Source organism: Pseudophryne corroboree, chromosome 12 (assembly GCF_028390025.1).
Source record: "Pseudophryne corroboree isolate aPseCor3 chromosome 12, aPseCor3.hap2, whole genome shotgun sequence".
In the NCBI taxonomy this organism is placed as follows: Eukaryota; Metazoa; Chordata; class Amphibia; order Anura; family Myobatrachidae; genus Pseudophryne; species Pseudophryne corroboree.
In genome coordinates, this window is record NC_086455.1 from 23,467,320 (window position 1) to 23,491,601 (window position 24,282).

Below are 24,282 nucleotides of genomic sequence, written 5' to 3' on the forward strand. Positions count from 1 at the left end.
ACGCAAATGGCTGAATTACAAATGGATTGAGTCATATTTTCTGTAACTGTTAATGATGGGCCATGTAAAAGGTGACTGGGGGCTACGGGAGGGTCACTGGGGTCTACAGGAGGGTCACTGGGGTGTACAGGGGGGGCTGAAGCCCGTTCTATTCTGCTGTATTCTTATTTCTGCATTTGTACCAATTTCTGTATAACAAAATGATACTGATTGTGGGACGGAGCACACGTGATTCAGTCACACAGACAGAGTAGAACATTCTTTTTTTGTGCTTAATTTGCAGAATGTTATTCAACTGAACGTCAAGGGATTGAACATACCCTTATTAATTATTAATTACTTATATATTACCAGCTATTTATTTAGCGAATACATATTCTGTCGATCTTTACAGAGTATACTGGGGCCATTCACATTAGTTCCTGCCCCAGTGGAGCTTACAATCTATGGCCCTCATTCCGAGTTGATCGCTCGCTAGCTGCTTTTAGCAGCAGTGCAAACGCTAGGCCGCCGCCCTCTGGGAGTGTATCTTAGCTTAGCAGAAGTGCGAACGAAAGATTAGCAGAATTGCACGAAAATCTTTTCCTGCAGTTTCTGAGTTGCTCCAGACCTACTCCTAGATTGCAATAACTGCAGACTGTTTAGTTCCTGGTTTGACGTCACAAACACGCCCTGCGTTTGGCCATCCACTCCCCCGTTTCTCCAAACACTCCTGTGTTTTAGCCTGACACACCTGCGTTTTTTAGCACACTCCCGAAAAACGGTCAGTTTCCGCCCAGAAACACCCACTTCCTGTCAATCATTCACCGATCAGCAGAGCGACTGAAAAGTGTCGCTCGCCCCTGTGTAAAATTGCATAGTTTTGTGTGAAATTACTTGGCGCGTGCGCACTGCGGCCCATACGCATGCGCAGAACAGCCGATTTTTAGCCTGATCGCTATGCTGCGAAAAACGTCAGCGAGCGATCAACTAGGAATGACCCCCAATATTCCCTACCACACAGACACACACAAAGAGAGTCATTTTTTTGTCAGAAGTCATTACATTTATCAGTATATTTTAGAGTGAGGAAGAACATTGGAGAACACATAGGAAACTCACACAAACAAGGGGGGAACAGGCAAACACCACACAGGGTCCTAGAAGTGTCTGTCTTTCTGCATGATGATTCTACACATGTATCTAGAGGAAAGAGCTTTGTGGTCAAATGATGACACACCTAAAAATGTATCTGTCCAATCTGTTTGGTGTGAACAAAAATCTGGTACTGTATGGTGGCACATGAGATATTGAGGCAGATGTATTAACCTGGAGAAGTCGAAAAATATAGTTATTCTCATGCCTTGTACTAACCCCATGCGCTTGCCCGCTGCTCGTGCACCCACTCCCTCGTGCGTACGCATCCCCTCAGGTTGCGTAAGGGACGCTCCGACGTCTCCTGCGCATGGAGATGTGTATTTACGGCGGAGTTTGCAGGCGTCTAGCGAGCAACTCGATCGCAACATATTTAATCCAAATAGTGCATTTTGTAGGTTATGGTCCCCTTAATAATATCAGTAAGTTTGTTTAGTGTAACTGGTTTATGGACAGATAAATCCCTCTTTACATGATACGAAGGGTCAGACAGGTTTTGAGCAGTGGTGTTTAGTATGCAACGGTAGAGTATATTATTAGAAACATTCCGGTATTGGTTTGAGAGAAATTAATCGATCCTGCGAATAGTTATGTCTATAAGAAGTTTATGGACATTTGCTATATTTGCAGTTCATTATCCATGCGGCGGGAATCCTGAGATTCCCTCCCACCTGAGAAGTATGAAATAGTCACAGCCCACCTGTTTGAATCAACCTATGACCTTTTGTTATAATGTAAGGACAGATTCCTGCGTCCAATGAACAATGAGATTGTAGGCCCCTTTGTAGTGTACTGTATGCAGTGTATATAAGGCAGCCAGCTTGGGCCAGCTCAGTCTACTCTCCACAAAAGGTTTTCATCACTGACTAACTTGAGAGCTGGTACCAGGACTGCGCAGCGATCATTCCCCAGTGTGTAAGTGTTTCTCTGTAACCAACTTGTTCTCTGTTTGTATTTGCCATACTCTCTCTCTCTCTGTTATTGTTACGCTGTTGTATATTGTATATGTGTAGTTATTATGTTTAGATATTGATGTTAGTCTGTAGTGTATAAACTGTTAACTGTATTTTCCCTTTTTACATGACTAAATCTCGTTAGTAAAGGTTTTGGAACCTTAGCAAGGTATTGTGTGTTTATTACATTGCTGAGGGTATTCGGAGCGTCTTAATCGCTCCAACAGCTTTCATATGATAAGGGTTAATCAGCGTTGCATTGTGGTAATATTACAGTAATAAGGTTTACAGCATAAGCATATCCTTTCATTGTGTTGCATACAAGGTTTACTGTGTGTCATCCTGTGAGCGTCTGCGCCGCTCGTGTTCCTTTTGTGGGCACGGCGTCCGCTACGCTAGTAGCGTAGCATTACGGTACTCGGACCGCCTATAGCGTGCTCGATACCTAGCGTAAGCCGTGAGCGAACGTGTCGCTCGTGCGTCTCGACCATGGCCAAGCGTGTGCTACGCTAAGTGCGTACCCTTACGGTACCCCGTACGCCCATTGCGTACTGAGTCTCTTACCAATATATAGTGAATGTTATAAGATAAATATTTAGTTTTATCAACCTGGAGAAGGCATAAGGAAGTGATAAACCAGTGATAAGTGCAAGGTGATAAACGCACCAGCCAATCAGCTCCATTATGTAAATTAACAGTTAGGAGCCGATTGGTTGGTGCGTTTATCACCTTGCACTTATCACTGGTTTATCACTTCCTTATGCCTTATCCAGGCTTAATACATCTGCCCCTTTATTCCCCCTTGTGATGGATTTATCACTTATTTCTGCAAAAGTCCCCCCCCCATGCTCATTTTTGCCCGTCTCTGTGGCCACTTCTGCAGAACAGTGTCAATAAGAGGTGGGGGAGGAGAGGGGTAAGGGCCGGGGGGTCAGGATGATGGCCATTTTGAGTTTGGGGGACTATTTTTCATAATGAATCAAGTAGAATGTTAATTATCCAAACTAATTGGACAACGGTAGTTTGTCCAATCAGTTTGTGTGGCTTCTTAGGCATGTTTTAAACTATCCAATTATGTTTTGTTCACAATTTTCTGATAAAATTTTGTTTTTATGGGATAATATACCATCAGATATGTTTTTGGGTTGCCAGAGAACGTGTTGTTATCAGTGTCAGTTTGGATAATTGCGATAATCTGCGTTCTACTGTCCTCTGTGGCACGTTCTGTGTATGCTAATGCTGTGCGTATATACCGTATGACATCATACACCAACCTCATTCAGTTGCTATGGTATGAGACAGGGTAAGGTGGCAGAGTTCCCTGGGTTGCTACACTGAAAACTAGAACAACAACAAGAAAATATAAAATGTGAATCTCTCATAACCAAATAGTTTCTTTAAATAGTCTTGCTAAAATGATCTCAGCAACAGCTGCTAAATTCCTTGACTTCAAGACCATCAGTGACAGACCAATCCACTGTGGTTGTGTGACCATGACAATGACACTTCTAAGTGTTGTTGTCGAATTGAGAAACACCCATGTAGTATCTATATAAGTGTTAAATATTTTACCATAAGATATACAGCACATTGATACTGATATATATTTTCATGATGACCACATGAATAACGCAAACACTTTTACCGTCTGTTCAGCACAATATTTGTTTATTTATACAGATATTGGGGGTCATTCCGAGTTGTTCGCTCGGTAAATTTCTTCGCATCGCAGCGATTTTCCGCTTAGTGCGCATGCGCAATGTTCGCACTGCGCCAAGTAAATTTGCTATGCAGTTAGGAATTTTACTCACGGTTTTTTCTTCGTTCTGGTGATCGTAATGTGATTGACAGGAAGTGGGTGTTTCTGGGCGGAAACAGGCCGTTTTATGGGCGTGTGGGAAAAAACGCTACAGTTTCTGGGAAAAACGCGGGAGTGGCTGGAGAAACGGGGGAGTGTCTGGACGAACGCTGGGTGTGTTTGTGACGTCAAACCAGGAACGACAAGCACTGAACTGATCGCAGATGCCGAGTAAGTCTCGAGCTACTCAGAAACTGCACAGAGCTGTCTTTTCGCAATATTGCGAATCTTTCGTTCGCAATTTTAAGAAGCTAAGATTCACTCCCAGTAGGCGGCGGCTTAGCGTGTGTAAAGCTGCTAAAAGCAGCTTGCGAGCGAACAACTCGGAATGAGGGCCATTATTACTAAAAGGTGCAATACACACTAGATGACGTCGCTCTATGGGGCTGATTCAGACCTGTTCGCTCGCTAGGTATTTTTTGCAGTCCTGCGTTCGCATAGTCGCCGCCCATAGGGGAGTGTATTTTAGCTGTGCAAGTGTGCGAACGCATGTGTAGCAGAGCTGTACAAACAGATCTTGTGCAGTCTCTGAGTAGCCCAGGACTTACTCAGCCGCTGCGATCACATCAGCCTGTCCGGGACCAGAATTGACGTCAGGAACCCTCCCTGCAAACGCTTGGACACGCCTGCGTTTTTCCAAACACTCCCAGAAAACGGTCAGTTGCCACCCACAAATGCCCTCTTCCTGTCAATCTCCTTGCGAATGCCCGGGCGAATGGATCCTTCGCACAAACCCATCGCTGAGCCGCGATCCGCTTTGTACCCGTGCGACGCGCCTGCGCATTGCGGTGCATACGCATGCGCAGTTTAGACCTGATCGCCCGCTGTATGAAAACGCAACCCAGTGATCAGGTCTGAATTAGGCCCTATGAGTGGTCACCCATACACACTGAGCAATATGACCGTTCATGTCGCTCAGTGACGTCATGCAGAGGCCGTCCGTGCATGCAGCTCCTGGACGACAGTCCAGATTGAGCATGCATGCACTGCCAACAGCGAGGATCATGGCCGACCTGCGGGCCCGCACATCGCTCGTCACTGGCGGCATACACACTTGGCGAGAAAATGAGCGACGTCGCTCAGGAAGGTGGAAAATGAGCGACGTCGCTCATTTTCTCGGCAAGTGTGTATGGGCCTTTAGTGTTTATGTAATAAAGGTATTCCATAAAGGTGAAAAATGATCAAAGAAGACCACTCAGCGTCCTCTATTTTTATTTCCTATCCACCTAATATACAACACGATTCTGGGTAGAGATGGTAAGAACTATGGGGGTAATTCCAAGTTGATCGCAGCAGGAATTTAGTTAGCAATTGGGCAAAACCATGTGCACTGCAGGGGAGGCAGATTCAACATGTGCATAGAGAGTTAGATTTGGGTGTGGTGTGTTCAATCTGCAATCTAATTTGCAGTGTAAAAATAAAGCAGCCAGTATTTACCCTGCGCAGAAATAAAATAACCCACCCAAATCTAACTCTTTCTGCAAATGTTATATCTGCCACACCTGCAGTGCACATGGTTTTGCCCAGTTGCTATCAAAAATCCTGCTGCGATCAACTTGGAATTACCCCCTATGAGTACAGTACACGAATGGTCTATTTTTAAAAAAATTACCTTATATATATTATATATTATTGAAGCAATGGATGGATGGACTAGATATTACTCAGACAGTCCTACATGGAATATAACTGTAGGAGAATGTAAAATAAAGTGAACCTGTTTATTGAATATTTTGTTGTTTTGTGTATTTATGTATTTATAACAAACTGAATTTAAAGGGGGCTTAATATACATCTCATGGGGGGGTAATTCAGACCTGATCGCTCGCTAGCAGTTTTTGCAGCGCTGCGATCAGACAGTTGCTGCCTACAGGGGAGTGTATTTTAGCTGTGCAAGTGTGCGATCGCCTGTGCAGCCGAGCGGTACAAAAAGATCTTTTGCAGTTTCTGACTAGCCCAGAACTTACTCAGCCGCTGCGGTCACTTCAGCCTGTCCGGGACCGGAATTGACGGCAGACATCCGCAAACGCTTGGACACGCATGCGTTTTTCCTAACGCTCCCAGAAAACGGTTAGTTGACACCCACAAACGCCCTCTTCCTATCAATCTCCTTGCCATCGGCTGTGCGAATGGATTCTTCGTAAAAACCCATCGCACATCAACGATCCGCTTTGTAACCAAGAGACACGCCTGCGCATTGCGGTGCATGCGCAGTTCTGACCTGATTTCAGCGCTGCAAAAAACACTAGCAAGCAATCAGGTCTGAATTACCCCCAATATTCTTACACATTGTTGCTATTACCATAAGTAGGGCTGTTGAGGGCGTGCAGTCATTCCCTCCGTCTAGGCTGCTGGTGAAATCATCATCATAAAAAGAACAATCATTATTAATACCCCTTTCACATCGCAAATGCCGGGTTCCACCCGGTAATTGGAAACGGGTCCTTACCTAGTAGGAACCGGCATTTGACCCTACATGCTGCCATCCCGACCTGGCATATTGCTGGGTCCGGTTGCTATCCGAGGTGGGGACTGTGGCGTCATCGGCAGCGCTCATCTCTGTTCTGCCTCTCCCTATGTAGTGAATGAGTTCCAGGTCGCATCGACCCGGCAACCCATTCACGCTGCCACTGACCCGACATTCAAGCCGGTAATAACACTGCTTTTTTTTCCAGGTTGCATTACCAGGTCATGCGACCCGGGAATTCGCCATGGGCCCTTTCACACCGCACAGCGTCCCGTGTCGTCCCGGCAATATGCTGGGTAAATACCGGGTTATTTGTGCGGTGTGAAAGGGGGTATCACAGTATTCCCCCAATACCAGTAGCAGAGTTGATGCAGAGTCCTTTGGAGACTTGGGGGCATACAGAATGGGGTCTGAGTTTGCCGGAGGTTCGGGATGCCGTATGATCTTGGAGGTTTTTTTTTAAAGTGCCAATAATTTACAAGGCAAAACCATGCCTTGTAAATGATTGCTGCTTTAAAAAAAAAACTCTGAAATGTATACATGTGTGCATGTGATGAAGAATGAGTATTCTCGCACAATGCTTGCATTATAAGTGCTTTTTTTTGTAATAAATCATTTATCATTATTATTTTTTAATTTTTTAAATGATTTATTAGCTATCCCAAAATATTTATTTTAAAGCTGGATTTACAATTTACCAAAAGTTTATCCATCTATTCATTTGGTTATCCTCATACAGAAACACTGCTGTGTGTTTAGATGCTACCAGGTAGAAGCACTGGCGTAGTTATAATGGGTGCAGTGTGTGCAGTGCACACGGGCCCCTGAGTTCAAGGTGGGCCCCCACTGCACCTATTTTTTTTATCTGAATACTCACCCTCTGGAGTCCACACTTGGGCAGGGTGTTACATGAATAATCTCTCTGAAATTGTTTTTCATAAGTAAGTATGAACAACCCATACCAGTCAAGTATGTACAAAAAAGAACACAAAACATTTAATCAAAATCATGGTCAATACAAATATCACTGTAATATCAAAATAATTTGCCTATTGCTGACACTGATATTAACAATGTGATAGATGAGTATTATTATTATTATTATTATTATTATTACTACTACTGTTAATTATTTAAAAAGAACCTCTTAAACATGCAGCGCTCTACAGTTGGGGCGTAAAAACATAAAACAAATATACAGACAAAGAAAAGGATATAATAGCATAATACAAAATAAAAACTACAAACAAAAAAGCAAAACATAAACAGTCCATAAAATGTAGTAAGCCAAGTGAATAATAGGTGACACATAGGAGGTTAGACAGCTGGGAGTTGCAACGGGATCCGGTCTGAAGATCGACAGTGTCTAGGTCGACAATGTTTAGGTCGACCACTATAGGTCGACAGTCACTAGGTCGACATGGATGGAAGGTCGACAGGGTTTCTAGGTCGACATGTGCTAGGTCGACAGGTCTAAAGGTCGACATGAGTTTTTTTTTAAAAATGTCTTTTTAAAAAAAAATTCATACTTAACGATCCACGTGGACTACGATTGGAACGGTAAAGTGTGCCGAGCGAAGCGGTAGCGGAGCGAAGGCACCATGCCCGAAGCATGGCGAGCGAAGCGAGCCATGCGAGGGGACGCGGTGCACTAATTTGGGATCCCGGTCACTCTACGAAGAAAACGACACCCAAAAAAATTAAATCCTCATGTCGACCTTTAGACCTGTCGACCTAGCACATGGCTACCTAGAAACCCTGTCGACCTTCCATCCATGTCGACCTAGTGACTGTCGACCTATATTGGTCGACCTAAACATTGTCGACCTAGACACTGTCGATTTGATGAACCACACCCATTGCAACAGTCAAACAAAGAGATAATAAGGGATACATTTGCTAAGATGGGAGATCTATTTAAGATGGGATGTTGCCCATAGCAACCAATCACATTCCATGTATTATCTTCTAGAAGGTGCTAGATAAATGAGAAGTAGAATCAGATTGGTTGCTATGGGCAACATCCCATCTTAAATAGAACTCCCATCATAGTAAATTTACCCCTAAAAGAGAGGATGAGAGCTGTGGTAGTGTCAAGAGTGGGGATGGGTCCAATTCTGCTGAAGATGTGAAGGTGGAGACAACAGATTTGGGATCTCCTACACTGAAGATCAGAGTGACACCCAGGCATGAGGAACAGAGGACAATGTGGTTGTCTACAGTGAAGTAGAAGTGGGAACATATGGATACTCCAGAGCAGTGGCTCCCAAACTGGGTGTTGTGACAATCCAGGGTGCTGCAGGGCACTTGCAGTGGTGCCATGGGATGGTCCAGATGCAAATCAAATTATCTGTGGTCAATGTGACAAGAAACAACCGTGCAGGTGTCTGCCACTCATGGATAAACAGAAGCACATAAGGTGAAGGGTAGACACAAGTGACTTAATTTAATAATGATTACTGATTATGGGGCTGATGCGGCCCGCAGCGCAGGTTGCCCATGGAGGCAAACCGTGCATGCGCAGTGCACACACATTGCGGTCACATTCCTGATGAATGCAGCCACAATGTGATTGACATCAGCGGGCGTAGGCAGCAATGTGGTGTAGGAGGGGTGAGTCAGGGGTTCTGGGACTGTTTTTGGGGTGGCTGCGCGATGTCACATGCAGCTGCTTCAATTTAAAAAAAAATGTCAGCCAGGGGTCAACCTTAGTTTCATTGGTTCACACATGGTGGACGGCCTGGCCCTGTGCTGGGCAGCCCCCCGGCATGTGCGGAGATGGACGCAGATCTGGCTGCGTATGCAGTGATCTCTGTCCATCTCTGAATACGGCCCTTTGTCAATAAGAAACTTTAGGACATAGAAAACATTCTGAGACTCTAGTGTGTTGTGATTCCAGAAAGTTGTCAATCACTGCTCTGCAGGCATGGAAGATGATGCTCTTCCCAGCAAGTGCTTCTGTTATGCAATACCCTGCTGACCATCAGTCCGCTGCCAGTTCCAGTAAATGAACGCAGCATGGAAACTATCTGATGTTTTGTCTGTTTAGGAAGTGGTAATGCGCGGACTATGGGTGTCAGTGCAAACAGCCTTTATGATATCAGAGCTCACTACTGTAAACAAAACATGTACAACCGTAGCCCAGCCACAAATAGGACCCACCGCTTGTTTGTAGTTAGGAACAACATTTGTTTTGCTTATTTATTAGGTTTAATGGACATATTGGTAGAAAGAACAAATAGACAAGAAACACCACGTTGTCAGGGCCAGATTAACAATGGGGCAGATGGAGCTCCATCTCCAGGCCCCAGATGAAAATAGGCCCATCACCATGACAGCATGATAATGATTAAGTGTCCAGCTGGTCACATGGTTGCCATGAATGATAAGAATTGAAATTATATTTTTAATTTCCTCACAAAGTGATACTATTTTTCTACTTTTATGTATTTTGGGAGACATTGGGGTTTATAGTGTAGGGAGTGTACACGCCCACATGTCACTGGCCACACCCACACAACATTAGCCACACCTTCTCAATTACTCACAATAAGCCCTTGATTATTTTCAGCCCCAGGCTCAGGTGGATCACGTTGTCCCAGCTGTAAGCAGATGGTGAATAACTCTACTGATTTTGGGCACCAACCAGGGAACTTGATAACAATTGCTCGTTACCAACTCTGACTCCTTAGAACTACTTGAATTGTTGGAGGGGCAATTGTTTAATACTGATGGAACTCACCACTGGCTTAATACTTTATTATACTGATAACCCTGAACATACTGTTATCTCCAACAACCATATCCTGTCCTCTTTTCATCTTGCTTCCTCAGCCAAATCCTAACCTGCCCCCCAATCCTCAGGAATTCCATGCAGGCAAATATCAGCCTGCTAGCGCCGCAGTCATTGCAGAACGTCATTGTAGTGGATTGTTTCGAGTGCAAAGGACCAGGGTTATAACTAGGGGTGTGTGAGCGGTGCTCCACACAGAGCACAGGGCACTGTGGGCAGCGGCATCACTGTGTCACAATCCCTGTACTTGGCTAGCACGGTGCACAGAATGGTTCCCTGCAGCCTGGATCACTGCAGCAGCGCTGGCCGTAGCATCTTTTTGAAGCTCCGGCCAATGTTACACTCAGCAGTGTCAATGGCCCCACCCCCTGGTGAGGTAACCTCGCAGTTACCCCATCTTCTCTGTGTCCCGATTGGTCAGGGGGTGTGGCCAGCACAAGGCGCCAGTCAGCCCTGTTACAGCTCTACAAAGGATTATTGCAATATTTAATTTTATAACACACAAGCAGTGGACCAGGTGTAAAATTGCACCCGCCCCCTACACATAGACACTCAAACCTACACTGACTTACAGTCGGCCATCTTGTACCTTGTCTGTCCCAACATTGCTCTGCCTTCCACTTATACCACCCCATTCCCTGTCCTTTTCTCCTAACTATTCAGGGTTGTATCCCGGTGCATCCTTTACTGTAGATATGGAAACCTATAAGGTACCTGCTGCTGGGTGCCAGACCGGAGGCTTCATGAATGGGGCAGAGCCAGATCCAGCTATGTTTATACAGAGCCTATCAGAGCTCTGCATCTGTGCTTCATTACCCTGGCCCCGCCCCCATGGATCAGCACACTAGCAGCTCTTGAACCTAGGTCTGATGGGCTGCTGCCTGTGAAGACAAGGCTGATAAAGATCTGACAGTAGGGGTTGGACAATAATGTAGTGCCTAGGGGCGGCCTGACCCTTAAATCCGCCACTGGTAGCAGCGCAGAAAAGACTAATAAAGCTCCAATAACAGTAAACTTTACGGATGTGGATCATCAAATCGACAGTGTCTTAGTCGACAATGTTTAGGTCAACCCTATAGGTCGACAGGGTTTCTAGGTCGACATGTGCTAGGTCGATAGGTCAAAGGGTCGACATGAGGGTTTTTTTGACGTTTTCTGCGTACAGTGACCGGGAAGCCGAATTAGGGCACTGTGTCCCCTCGCATAGCTCGCTTCACTCGCCATGCTTTGGGTAAAAGTGCCTCGCTCCGCTACCGCTGCGCTCGGCACAGATTACCGTTCCAGTCGTAGTCCACGTGGATCGTTAAGTATGAAAAAGTTGGAAAAAAAGAAAAACAGTTGAAAAACTCATGTTGACCTAGAAACCCTGTAGACCTTCAAACCCTGTCGACCTAGTTACTGTCGACCTATAGTGGTCGACCTAAACATTGTCGACCTAGACACTGTCGATCTTCAGACCGGATCCCAAACTACAGCCAGGAAGAGATACCTTTGGAGCTCAATAAGAGATACTTTTGTTGCGCCGATAGCCAGGGAAGTTATAATGTAACAGTTTTGTCTGGCTGGGAGCTACAAGTGGTTACCATTCAGGAAAGTGAAACATCAGCTCTGCCAAGCAGGAAAAACTGCAGTCCTAACGCAATCGTTCTGCGCATGTATTCTGATAATAGGAAAACTAGGTGAACATACAGTAGCAACAATATCCAAACCTGAATCAGACCCAATATTTCCCAATACTACTACTCCTAGCTTTATTTAAAGTCTGAAGAAGCGGAGAAGAACAAAAAATGAATCACCCCCACCGGTATTTATAATCTCCTTCTCACGAATCATTATCGCAGCTGATAACAGCTAAATGATAAATGTAGGGAGGTTTTATCTACATAATAAGTGAGAGAATGTGTGTGTGTGTGTGTGTGTGTGTGTGTGTGTGTGTGTGTGTGTGTGTGTGTGTGTGTGTGTGTGTGCGCGTCCTTTATGCAGAGCAAGAGTTTTGTACCTAGCTCCACCAAATTTGGCATGGTGGTGCAGTTTGACCAGGATTAGGTTTTTACCTAGGTTTGAACTTCATCAGGGCCATACAGGTCTACATGGTTCCCACAACCTAGGCCGTGGAGTCTCTGAATTGACATTTTAATGTAAGCAACTTCACTCAGTATGTCTCCCAGTGCTGAAAAATGCACTGATCTGAAGGCACAGGCTGATATGTACCAGTTGGGGGGTGGGTGGGGGTGGGGGGGGCAAGATGAGCACCAACAGAAGAGCAGTGAGTTGGAGAATCAACTGTCCACCTCACCTGCACGGACACTTACTAGCCATGGTCTCCAACGTTGGTCTGCAGAGATTTCTGCTCGGCACTGATTTCTGTTCTGCAGTGATTCCGGAAGCTATACTGATTTCTGTTCTGTTAATTAGTCTGCTCCTGATGTATGCCTACTCTGTCATTTACTCCTAATTTGCATTGTTATCCAGGTGTGAATGACTTCTGTGTTCCTTCTCAAAGCTTTCCCCCTTTAGTATACCACGTTGAAGCTGAGTGTACCTCTTTTTCACATCTCAGCCTTCAACAGTTTGGTACTTTTCAGGACCATTCATTGGTAAAGCACAACCACAGACTAGTTTCAGAAAAGCCATGCCACCAAAACAACTATCCAGTCTGGGTTACAGATCCGAAGCTGCAAGAAGTAAAAGAGTGGCAAGGTGTGGGGAGACTCTACAAGAGAGACTAGCAGCCACTCAAGAGAGAAAATCACTCAATGCATGGCTGGCTCGCCAATCTGCTGATGCTGGTAGACATGCAACATCCAGAGCCACGGAGTCCCCAGCTGCAAGAGAAACATATCAGTCAGCCAATGCTGCTAGACATGCAGCCTCAAGGGACATGGAGTCGGGAGCTGCGAGACAAACATGTCAGTCAATCAAGGATGCACAAACCGCAGCCTCGAGACCTAGGAGTCTTCATCAGAAACACATATTCAACAACCTGCTAAAGCTTCAAGAACTGCATTTCTCATATTAAAGGCATGACAAGACTTTACACAGGATGCATTTCACTATGATGCAAATATGAGTATAAGATGCACCATAGGGTAAATATTGGGAACATGTCCAGGCAATACATGCACTGCAGAGATAAGAAATGGGGCAGTAATGCATCTGGTATGTGTTGCTGTGAAGGCAAGGTAAAACTCCCACAACTCTTGGACCCACCTGAGCCACTTCAGTCTCTGGTTGCTGGAACACTTAATAAATCAGAAGAGTTTTGCTCAGACATTCGAAAATATAACTTTGCTCTCTAAATTACATCCTTTGGAGCAACAGGTCCAGTGGATAATTCAACATACATGTATGGAAGCTTTAAAGTTCAGGGTCAAGTCGGTGGGATCCCGGCCGCCGGCAACGTATACCCAACGCCTACCATCGAGTAAGATCACTGCTGCCACTTCACAATGGGAATCATAATTTCCTTCAAATGTATTTAATTGGAGATGGGAATTGGGAACCAGAAAGCATAACGAGGATGTGAAAATATTCCTGCAATTGAATTCCACTCAGTCTTTCAGTTGCAGGAAATGTTGCATGCTACTAAGAGCTTTAAGAGTGCCTTAGAAAACATGCCATCAGATGATCTTAGAGTAATCAGCCTTTTCATTCTGGTTCCTAATGGAAAAACAGACAACACTGATTATACCTCAGTGTTGAGGTAACAGTGTCTAAATACTCCATAGAAATGGATAGATAGGTCCTTTTCATGGCTAAAACCATGTTAGCAAACAGTGGGGTCCTTCTCAGGATCAATGGAATAGGGTTATAGGTGAGGACAATGCAAAAAACTGAAGACTGTGGATGTTCTTCAGGGTCTATTCTTCAACCTGAGCAACGTCCGGGATCCCTGCTAGTAATTAAGATGGGGGTCATTCCAATTTGATTGCTCACTAGCAACTTTTTGCTATGCTGCGATCAGATAGTCGCAAGTGTACGAACGCTTTTGCAGCCGACGGCACAAAAAAGGTTTTTGTAGTTTCTGAGTAGCTCTGAGTAGTTTTTTGTAGTTTCTGAGTAGCTCTGAGTAGTTTTTTGTAGTTTCTGAGTACCTCTGGACTTACTCAGTCGCTGCGATCACTTCAGTCTTTTTGGTCCCGGAATTGACGTCAGACACCCACCCTGCAAACGCTTGGACACGCCTGCGTTTTTCCAAACACTCTCAGAAAACGGTCAGTTGACACCCATAAACGCCCTCTTCCTGTCAATCATCTTGCGATCGGCTGTGCGAATGGATTCTTCGTTACATCCATCGCCGAGCACCGATCCTCTTTGTACCTGTATGGCGCACCTGCGCATTGCGGTGCATACGCATGCGCAGTTTTGCAGAGTTTTAACCTGATTGCAGTGCTGCAAAAAGTTGCTAGCGAGCGATCAACTCAGAAGGACCCCCAATATCATAATGCCACCTAAAAAATGAAAGATCTTCTTTTGCACCTCCTCTTCTGACTATGGTGAGTTTATCTTCAAAAATAAATAAAAAACAACCCATTGAGAACATTATCAGTACTAAGTACCCGGCTAGTTATGCTTTGTCATGCTTTCTGGAGAACTGGTAGATTGCATGTAACATGTCACAAGTGAAGCGTAATTCAAACTGGGAAGTCCCTTTAACAAAAATTTTTATGGCAATATTAGGATTTTTTTTGAGGGGAGGGTTTGTTTGGCAGTTAAACATATTGGGGCCGTTTGTGTTGGGAAGATCTCTGTGCATGGGCACAATTGGAGAGGCTTTTGCACAAAGAGCTTGCACAGAAGCACATTTATGTCTGGATCTGTCTCTCTGTGAAATTGGACATTTTGGGGGGAGGGGCGCCTGTCGCAGGTACAATCTGCGCTGCCTCAGTATCCGAGAGATAGAAACAGATAGCTGTAGGGTGCTAGGGCCCAGCGGCTTGTTGGAAAAGATACTCGGCTCCGACCTGCACTGGCTCTATCCAACATTACTGGGGCAACTGTCCAATAGGGCTGTGAGTATGCCGCATTACTGGGGCTGGGATTGTCTAATGTGATTGGGACTGTTCAATGATTCTTTGGGTGTGATATGTTACTGGGGCTGTGAGTGAGTGTGCAATCTGTATGGGGATGTGCAATGTGGCTGTGAGTGAGTGTGCAATTTGGTGGTGAGTGAGTTCAATCTGTATGGAGGTGTGCAATGTGGCTGTGAGTGAGTGTGCAAAATGTGTGGAGGTGTGCAATGTGGCTATGAGTGAATGTGCAATCTGTATGGAGGTGCAATGTGGCTATGAGTGAGTGTGCAAAATGTATGCAGGCGTGCAATGTGTTTATGAGTGAGTGTGCAGTTTGTATGGAGGTGTGCAATGTGGCTATGAGTGAGTGTACAGCCTGTATGGGGGCGTAAAATCTGTATGGAGGTGTGCAATGTGGAAGAGAGTGTGCAATCTGTATGGAGGTGTGCAATGTGAAAGAGAGTGTGCAATCTGTATGGAGGTGTGCAATGTGGAAGAGAGTGTGCAATCTGTATGGAGGTGTGCAATGTGGAAGAGAGTATGCAATCTGTATGGAGGTGTGCAATGTGGAAGAGAGTATGCAATCTGTATGGAGGTGTGCAATGTGGAAGAGAGTATGCAATCTGTATGGAGGTGAGCACTGTGGCTGAGAGTACATTGTGACTAATGTGGCTTTGTGAGATACTAATGTGGCTTGCAGGGCCGATTCTAGCCCTTTCTGCGCCCCAGGCGGGAAATAGGGGTGTGGCTTCATACAGGGGACGTGGTCAGTCACGCCCCCTGTACAGTAGAGTAGCGCCGCTGAAATGCTGTGCGGTGCGCGATGATGTCATCGCGCACCGCACAGCAAAGGTCCTCTCCACGAAGGGAAACTAGACGCGTAGCGTCTAGTTCCCTTCACAGCGGGACCAGCGGGGGACACAGCGGGCAGCGGGGGGCACAGCAATAGCGGATCTTGCCATGGTGCGGCGCCCTCCGGATGGCGCCGGCGCCCTCCGGAAGGCGGCGCCCCGGGCAAAAGTCCTGCCGTGGCAAGATCCGCTACTGGTGGCTTGTGAGTGTGCAATGTTACTGTAGCTGTGCAATGGGGCTGTGATAGTCTAATGTGAATGGGAGTGTGCAATGTGGCTCGTTATGTGCAATCAGCACAGAGATGAGTAACGCAGCTGTTGGCAGAAGCACAGGGATGGCAGAGCTTGAGAGCTGTGGTTGGAGTACACAGAGGAAAAGGAACTTGGCAGTTCCCAGGTTACATGCTGAGCAGAGCCTGTGTGACACATATGACATCACTTAGAACGCCAGTATCTCCCCTCTCAGCTGTGCCACTCCTATGCACGTTTTCACCAACCAGAGCCTGCCAGCACAGGTGGGTCTATAAAGAGTATTACACAACCATTAAGAGCCAGGTATCATGCACCGCTCAGTGGTCTCCAGGGGTTATGGTGTGCTGAAAACTGCTCACATTTACAAACATGCCCCAGTACACCAATCTGCAGATTACTGAGCATACAGACCATTTTACTGACTCTGCTACCCTCTACTTGATGCAATTGCACCAACTACTATCATCTGCTGCCTGTAGCTGTAACATGAATGTATGGAGACTGGTGGTCTTATGTACAACTTAAATTGGGGATACACTATAGCATATAAAGCATATTGGATAGGAAAAAGTTCGGCTGGGAACCCGCACCTCCGGCCCACACGGACTCCATTACATCTGGCCCACAGTCTTAGAAGCGATTTGCTTTGGGCAACTACTCCACTTTATCTCTCTCTAAAGTTTGATACATTCCCCCCCCCCCTTCCCCCCAATTGTAAAATTAGTGATAAAGAAGCCCAAAACTATTTTGGTGACAACTAATATACAGTAAAGGTTATGAGATACAGGCACCATCTAAAACAGACATTATAATGAATCAGGACAGAGGTACAGAAAAGATGTGCAGACCAAGAGGTTCTACAAAAGAAGCATTCGCTCCTATTGTAGTGTGTAAGTATTCTATTAACTATTGTGCATGCGGTCAGTTCATCAGGTGTTATATTATGTCTATGCAATAAACGACATACAGTACCTCCCCAATATATAAGACTGGGGGAAGAAACGGCTGATCTGAAAGTCCTACCCTTGCAAGGTTTTTCTATAATCTTACAAACAGCTTTATCACCAGATAGCAGCTTCACTGGCTGTACCTTATCTAGCCTGATGCATTCTAGTCCACACGCCCTATGGGAGTCCCTGCTTATCGAGTGAGTGGTGAATTCGGCAGTTGTACGAATCTTACATCTTGGCCACAATAAAGTAATACTTTTTTTTTTTTTTAAACGATGAATAGCAAAAAAAATAACACATGACACCCACGAATGATGTGGGATACTTAGAGTAGGGCCAAGTTAACGCCCTGCGTTCTCATACCACTTTAAAATAATGATACTAAAACGTATAACAATGGGGCTAATTCAGACTGGATCGCAGCAGCGGCAGAGATCGCAGTCTGAATCCTTTTGTGGAGTGCGCAAGTGCAGCAGCCGCACTGTGCGTGCACACCCCCCGGGACGCCCAGTGAGATGATAAAAGCATCTCTGGGCTGTGATCGCTTCTGCCGATTGGTCGCGGGGGGGAAGGGGTCGTGCCAACGGCGTTAGAACGCCGTTGGTGGGGCGCGGTCTGGACAACGGAGGCAGGTCTGGACTATTGCGGGGGCGGGCCACCGTGGTTGCGTTACATTACACGCAGCTACTGCAACCCGGGACACGTCGAGTAGCGGAATGCCTGTGCGCAGGGGCTGTGCTGGCAGGGAGCTACTCAGCAGGTGCGAAAGCATCGCAGCTGGACGATGCTTTTGCACCCTTGCAGGGGGGGGTAGGGCCAGACATGCGGGGCAGACTAGCCCTGTGATGGGCACGTCCCCCCCCCCCGCTTGTCAGAGAATCTGAATTACCCCAATGGTTTCTAATAGTGAATCAATCAACCAATCAGTCGGCAGGTATATTATAAGCTGGGTAAGCACTTGAACGATTTTATGGACAATGGAACGGTCCTTCTAATTTCACTAACAATGATACAATCTGGGAACACCTGATTTCAAGCATACACACTCTGCAATCATCGTCATGTTCACACGTTAGATCGTGCCCAAGGATCATAAGCGATGAATCAGTTTAGATGACATATTTAAAGGAATGATTGTCCAAAAAATATCACTAGGTTCAAGCGGTGGTGTATACCAATATTTGTATACAATATAGTACATCGCATCTTCACCTCTGACTTCCAGCACACCTGATGGGATGATGCAACCTGAGCAGTGTCTAAATGATAAACCGGTGGACACACTATAATATGGCCATGCAGAATGATTGTATCAGTGTAAGAAGTGGTAAAGAGTCTCAGGGGTCTATTTATGAAGCCTGAGACAAAGATAAAGTGGACAGAGATAAAGTATCAGCCAATCAGCTTCTAACTGCCATGTTACAGGCTGAGTTTGAAAAATGACAGGAGCTGGCTGCTTGGTAGTTTATCTCTGTCCACATTATCTCTCTCCAAGGGGTAAATTTACTAAGATGGGAGTTCTATTTAAGATGGGATGTTGCCCATGGCAACCAATCAGATTCTACTTCTCATTTATCTAGCACCTTCTAGTAGGTAATACCTGAAATTTGGTTGGTTGCTATTGGCAACATCTCATCTTAAATAGAACTCCCATCTTAGTAAATATACCTGCAAGCTTTTATCTCTCTCCAAGTGACGTCACACACAGCTGCTGCGACCCCAAACACGGCGGGTAGCCGCCTGCCTCCGCAGCCAGGTTGCGTAGGCAGTGAGAGCTACTCGCCAGATGAGAAAGCATCACCGCTGTGCGATGCTTTTTCGCCTCCGTGGGGGAAGGGGGGGGGGCTGGCATGTGGGGCGGACTAACCCTGTGCTGGGCGTCCCCCGCATGTCATAGATTTTGATCGTAGCTGTGCATTTTTTCGCATATCTACGATCAGCTCTGAATTAGGCCCAATATACCGGCTGTCGGGATCTCAGTGTTCAAGAGACCGACACCGGAATCTCGACAGCCGGCATTTAACCGAGAAACGGAATCCCAACACCCACCCGGTATTCTCACTCGGTTGGAGGGTACACGCCACCAACCGAGCAGGAACAGAACGTGTGGCCAGTGCAGCGAGGCACCGGGCCTGGTGTGTGCCTCGCTGGCGGGATATTGTATTTCTTATCAAGGGCTGAATGGAACTACAGGGACAAATCTTTAAGAATGTAACAATGCCCTTCCCTATAAGATAGCTCATTTTTGCAACACAAACCATCAAAAGGCTTCAATTCTCCAGATCTTTTATTATAATGCCCTTATTTGCTGGAAGTTGCCATGATCAATGTAAACACCGGACACGCCACGCTCGCAAGCAGGTAAGAAAAGGGTCTGCAAATATACAAGATTCACCTCCCGGGAAAATTGCAAGAGGACCAGGGGGGAGATGTAATAAACCTATTAAAGAGGACAAGTCTAGCTGTTGCCCAGAGCGACCAATCAGATTTTAGATATCATTTTATAGAATGTATTAGATGAATGATAGCTAGAACCTGATTGGATGATATAGGCACACCTACACTTGCCCTCTGTAGAAGGTTTGATACACCTCTCCTGGAATTTTGCATCATTGACCTTCGCTATACGGTGTTGTCATTTTAACCATTTTTTACAACATTAATAAGGGAATGTCAATCAAATGTCTAGAGGAAAATCTTATTTTAGATGTTAAATTGCCCATGAAGTCAGTGATAACTTCTATGATTATTGGCTGGAAATAATTGTCTTTTGTGGTGTGAGTTTTATGCTATATCCAGACTTCATAATGCAGCTGTAAAAGGGAGGCCTGACGTCTGTTCCGCAGGTATACAGAGGTACGGTCATCCGTCTCTAAATCCAGCAGCTCCCACATAAAGGGGCAGTTGTATTTAGCCTTAGAGAGTGATAAAGTGCAAAGAGATAAAGCCAATCAGCTCTTGTTATTTTTCAAACACAGCCTGTAGCACGGCAGTTAGGAGCTGATTGGGTGGCACTTTATCTTTCTCCACCATAACTCTCTTCAAGACTTAAAGGGACATGTACTAAACAGTGATACAAGTGGAGAAGTGAGCCAGTGGAGAAGATGCCCCTGGCAACTAATCAGCTGCTCTGTATAATTTTATAGTATGCAAATTATAAATGTTACATCAATGCTGATTGGTTGCCATGGGCAACTTCTCCACTGGCTCACTTCTACACTTTTATCACTGTTTAGTACATGTCCCCCTTAGTACATCTGTCCTTAAATATTTTCAAGTCACTATAATCACCAAAAATAATAATAGCGACATACAGAAGAACATATGATGAAATATAAAGGTATACAGGGGTGGTGTGCCTAAAAACAATTAAAAAAATAATAAGAACTATAACTACTCTGCTTTCTGCTATACGGAGATAATCAGTAAGATATATCCAAAGTGTAGAAACTGTACAACACTGTGTATTCAATGTTCACTTGTCATTGAGGCTGGAGGCTCAGGAGACTAATAATACATATAATATTGAGGTGGAATTATTAAATACACAAATATGAAACACACACATCGCAATTTTAGGATGTATCATTTATACAGAATTCTTAAAGTCATTATTATCCAGATAATGAGACATTATCTACAGTAGATACACTTATATAATATCATTTAAAATAATTGCATCACAAAATAGGCAGGTACAACAAGTGTGTTGGATTGTGTTACTGCTTGATTATAATATTATCTCTTCACTTTTGTGTGTGTGTATATATATATATATATATATATATATATACACACACACACATATATACACACACACACATATATACACACACATAATATATATATATATATATATATATATATATATTATCTCTTAACTTTTGTGTGTATATATATATATATATATATATATATATATTTGCTTTTCAAAATGTTTTAGACATTTGGTGTCAAATAAAGTACCCACCAGCCGCAAACCTAATTCACATACCTTTATCGATAAAACTATATATACATTGAATATATATTCAACAGATCAGATACATTTTTCAAGTACATAGTTTTACACATGACGTTATCGGAAACAAACAGGAATATGACTTTACCTTGTTGTATCCAGCCCAACTCCCACACTGGGTCCAATGTCACCACCACAATGGTGACGATGAAGTAAAACTTAGGGACAAAGGAGAAAGGACAGCTGAAAAAAGGTCACAAATACACTTTCACACAGCACTACAAGTTGGAGGCACGCCCCGTGTTACCAAAATAAAATTATCAGTAAGTGAGCAGGGACATTCCTGAGGTGTGGAGATACTGGGCAGAAGAGAAGCCAATAGAGTCAGCTGTGGAATGCCACGGACAGAGTGTCAGTCAGTCACACACTGAGTTGGCACTGGCAGGACACATCAGTGGGGGTGCAGGGAAAAGGGATGCCATTTCCTCTAAGACTAAGAGGGACATTTACTAAGCAGTGATAAGAGCGGAGAAGTGAGCCGGTGGAGAAGCTGCCACATCAACCAATCAGCAGCTCTGTATCATTTTATAGTATGCAAATTATAGATGTTATTTCAGTGCTGATTAGTTGCCATGGGCAACTTCTCCATTGGCTCACTTCTCTGCTCTTATCGCTGCTTAGTAAATGTCCCCTTTAGGCTATATTTACTGAAAGAACCATCGTCTGTTAATAAATACAGAGTTTTCATTACAACTGCCTGCAAGGAACATTGGGGGTAATTCAGAGTTGATCGCAGCAGTAAATTTGTTAGCAGTTGGGCAAAACCATGTGCACTGCAGGTGGGGCAGATATAACATGTGCAGAGAGAGTTAGATTTGGGTGGGTTATATTGTTTCTGTGCAGGGTAAATACTGGCTGCTTTATTTTTACACTGCAATTTAGATTTCAGTTTGAACACACCCCACCCAAATCTAACTCTCTCTGCACGTGTTACAGCTGCCCCCCACCCCCTGCAGTACACATGGTTTTGCCCAACTGCTAACAAATTTGCTGCTGCGATCAACTCCGAATTAGGCCCATTGGGCCTAATTCAGATCTGATCGTTGGGCTGTGCTTTTTGCCGCCCTGCGATCAGAGAGTTGCCGCCTACAGGGGGTCACATCTGATCGCTGCTGTGCGTTTTCGCACAGCGGGTGATCAGGTCATAACTGCGCATGCACCGCAATGCGCACGCGCGTCAGTCAACAACTGGTCAGCGATGGGATGGTGTGAAAAATCAGATCGCACAGGCGTTCACAAGGAGATTGACAGGAAGAGGCCATTTGTGGGTGGTAACTGAGCGTTTACTGGGAGTGTCCGGAAAAACGCAGGTGGGCTCAAGCGTTTTCAGGGAGGGTGTGTGACGTCAGCTCCGGACCCGATCAGACTCTTCTCATCGCACTGTAGGAGTAAGTCCTGGGCTGCGCAGAGATTGCACACACTGGATTTTCGCAGCTCGGCGTACACATGGGATCGCAGACTTGCACGGTGAATTTACACTCCCCCTGGAGGCGGCGACTATCTGAACGCAGGACAGCAAAATTAGCAGCCCTGCGATCAGATCTGAATTAGGCCTACAGGGGGAGTGTATATTCGCCGTTCAAGTGTGCGTTCCTATGTGGAGCAGAGCTGCTCAAAATCCACTGTGTGCAATCTCTGCGCAGCCCAGGACTTACTCCTACAGTGCGATGAGAAGAGTCTGATCGGGTCCGGAGCTGACGTCACACACCCTCCCTGAAAACGCTTGAGCCCACCTGTGTTTTTCCGGACACTCCCAGTAAACGGTCAGTTGCCACCCACTAACGGCCTCTTCCTGTCAATCACTTTGTGAACGCCCTTGCAAATTGATTTTTGGCACCAGCTTGTCACTGACCGGCGATTCCCTTTGTTGCTGTTTGATGCGCGTGCGCATTGCGGTGCATACGCATGCACAGTTACGACCTGATCGCCTGCTGTGCGAAAACGCACAGCAGCGATCAGATGTGAATGATCCCCATTGTTGTATCTGCTTTCTATGAATTGTTAGTGCTTATTATTTATTCACAGGAATAACATGATATGGGTCAATAGTTATATTGTAGTGTAGCGCTCAGTCCTTGCTCCTAGTTTGGTTGTCTAAGTGAAAGTAGTACTGTCTGTGAGTGCCCTTAGGTTAAATATATTCAATAGGTGTTTATATCTCTTAGTATCTCTTATATTAGTTAAAGGAAGAGTTATGGGTAAACTCTTAGTCATAACTCTTCCTTTAACTAATATTAGCATCAATAAACCATCGTTATCATTAATGAGCTATATGTGGACATTTCATTTGGGAAACATAATTGTTCTGTGATATTGTACACCATTTAAGAGATATAAACACCTATTGAATATATTTAACCTAAGGGCACTCACAGACAGTACTACTTTCACTTAGACAACCAAACTAGGAGCAAGGACTGAGCGCTACACTACAATATAACTATTTCTACAATCTGTAGTCCGGTCGCCTACAAGTGTTAGCAGCTCGTCCACACATTAGGATCTCAGTGCGCAGATAACCCAACAATAGCATGAGATGGGTCAAGTAGTAGATTTTAAATAAAATCTTTCTACTGTTCATCTTCAAATTAGGTTAACATTCTTAATTTATTGCTCTCTTGAGGTCATGCCACAGCATCTCTATCGGGTTGAGGTCAGGACTCTGACTGGGCCACTCCAGAAGGCGTATTTTCCTCTGTTGAAGCCATTCTGTTGTATATCTACTTCTGTGCTTTGGGTCGTTGCCCTGCTGCATCACCCATCTTCTGTTGAGATTCAATTGGGGGACAGATGGCCTGAAGTTCTCCTGCAAAATGTCTTGATAAACTTGGGTATTCATCTATCCGTCAATGAAAGCAATCTGTCCAGGCCCTGAGGCAGAAAAGCAGCCCCAAACCATGATGCCCCCTCCACCATATTTCACAGTTGGGATGAGGTTTTGATGTGGGTGTGCTGTGTTTCGGCCGTGGTATCCTCCCATGAACTCCATTC

At 45.0% G+C, this 24,282-nt stretch overlaps 1 protein-coding gene across 1 annotated transcript in view; it reads right to left on the bottom strand.

The window, feature by feature from the left end:
* Window positions 1–21,502, bottom strand: part of SPTB (spectrin beta, erythrocytic) — a 141,871-nt gene extending 120,369 nt beyond the window's left edge. The window contains exon 1 of the mRNA XM_063947201.1: window positions 21,380–21,502. The gene's annotated coding sequence lies outside the window, so the exon portion shown is untranslated. The remainder of the gene's footprint in view (window positions 1–21,379) is intronic.
* Between the last annotated feature and the right edge of the window lie 2,780 nt (window positions 21,503–24,282).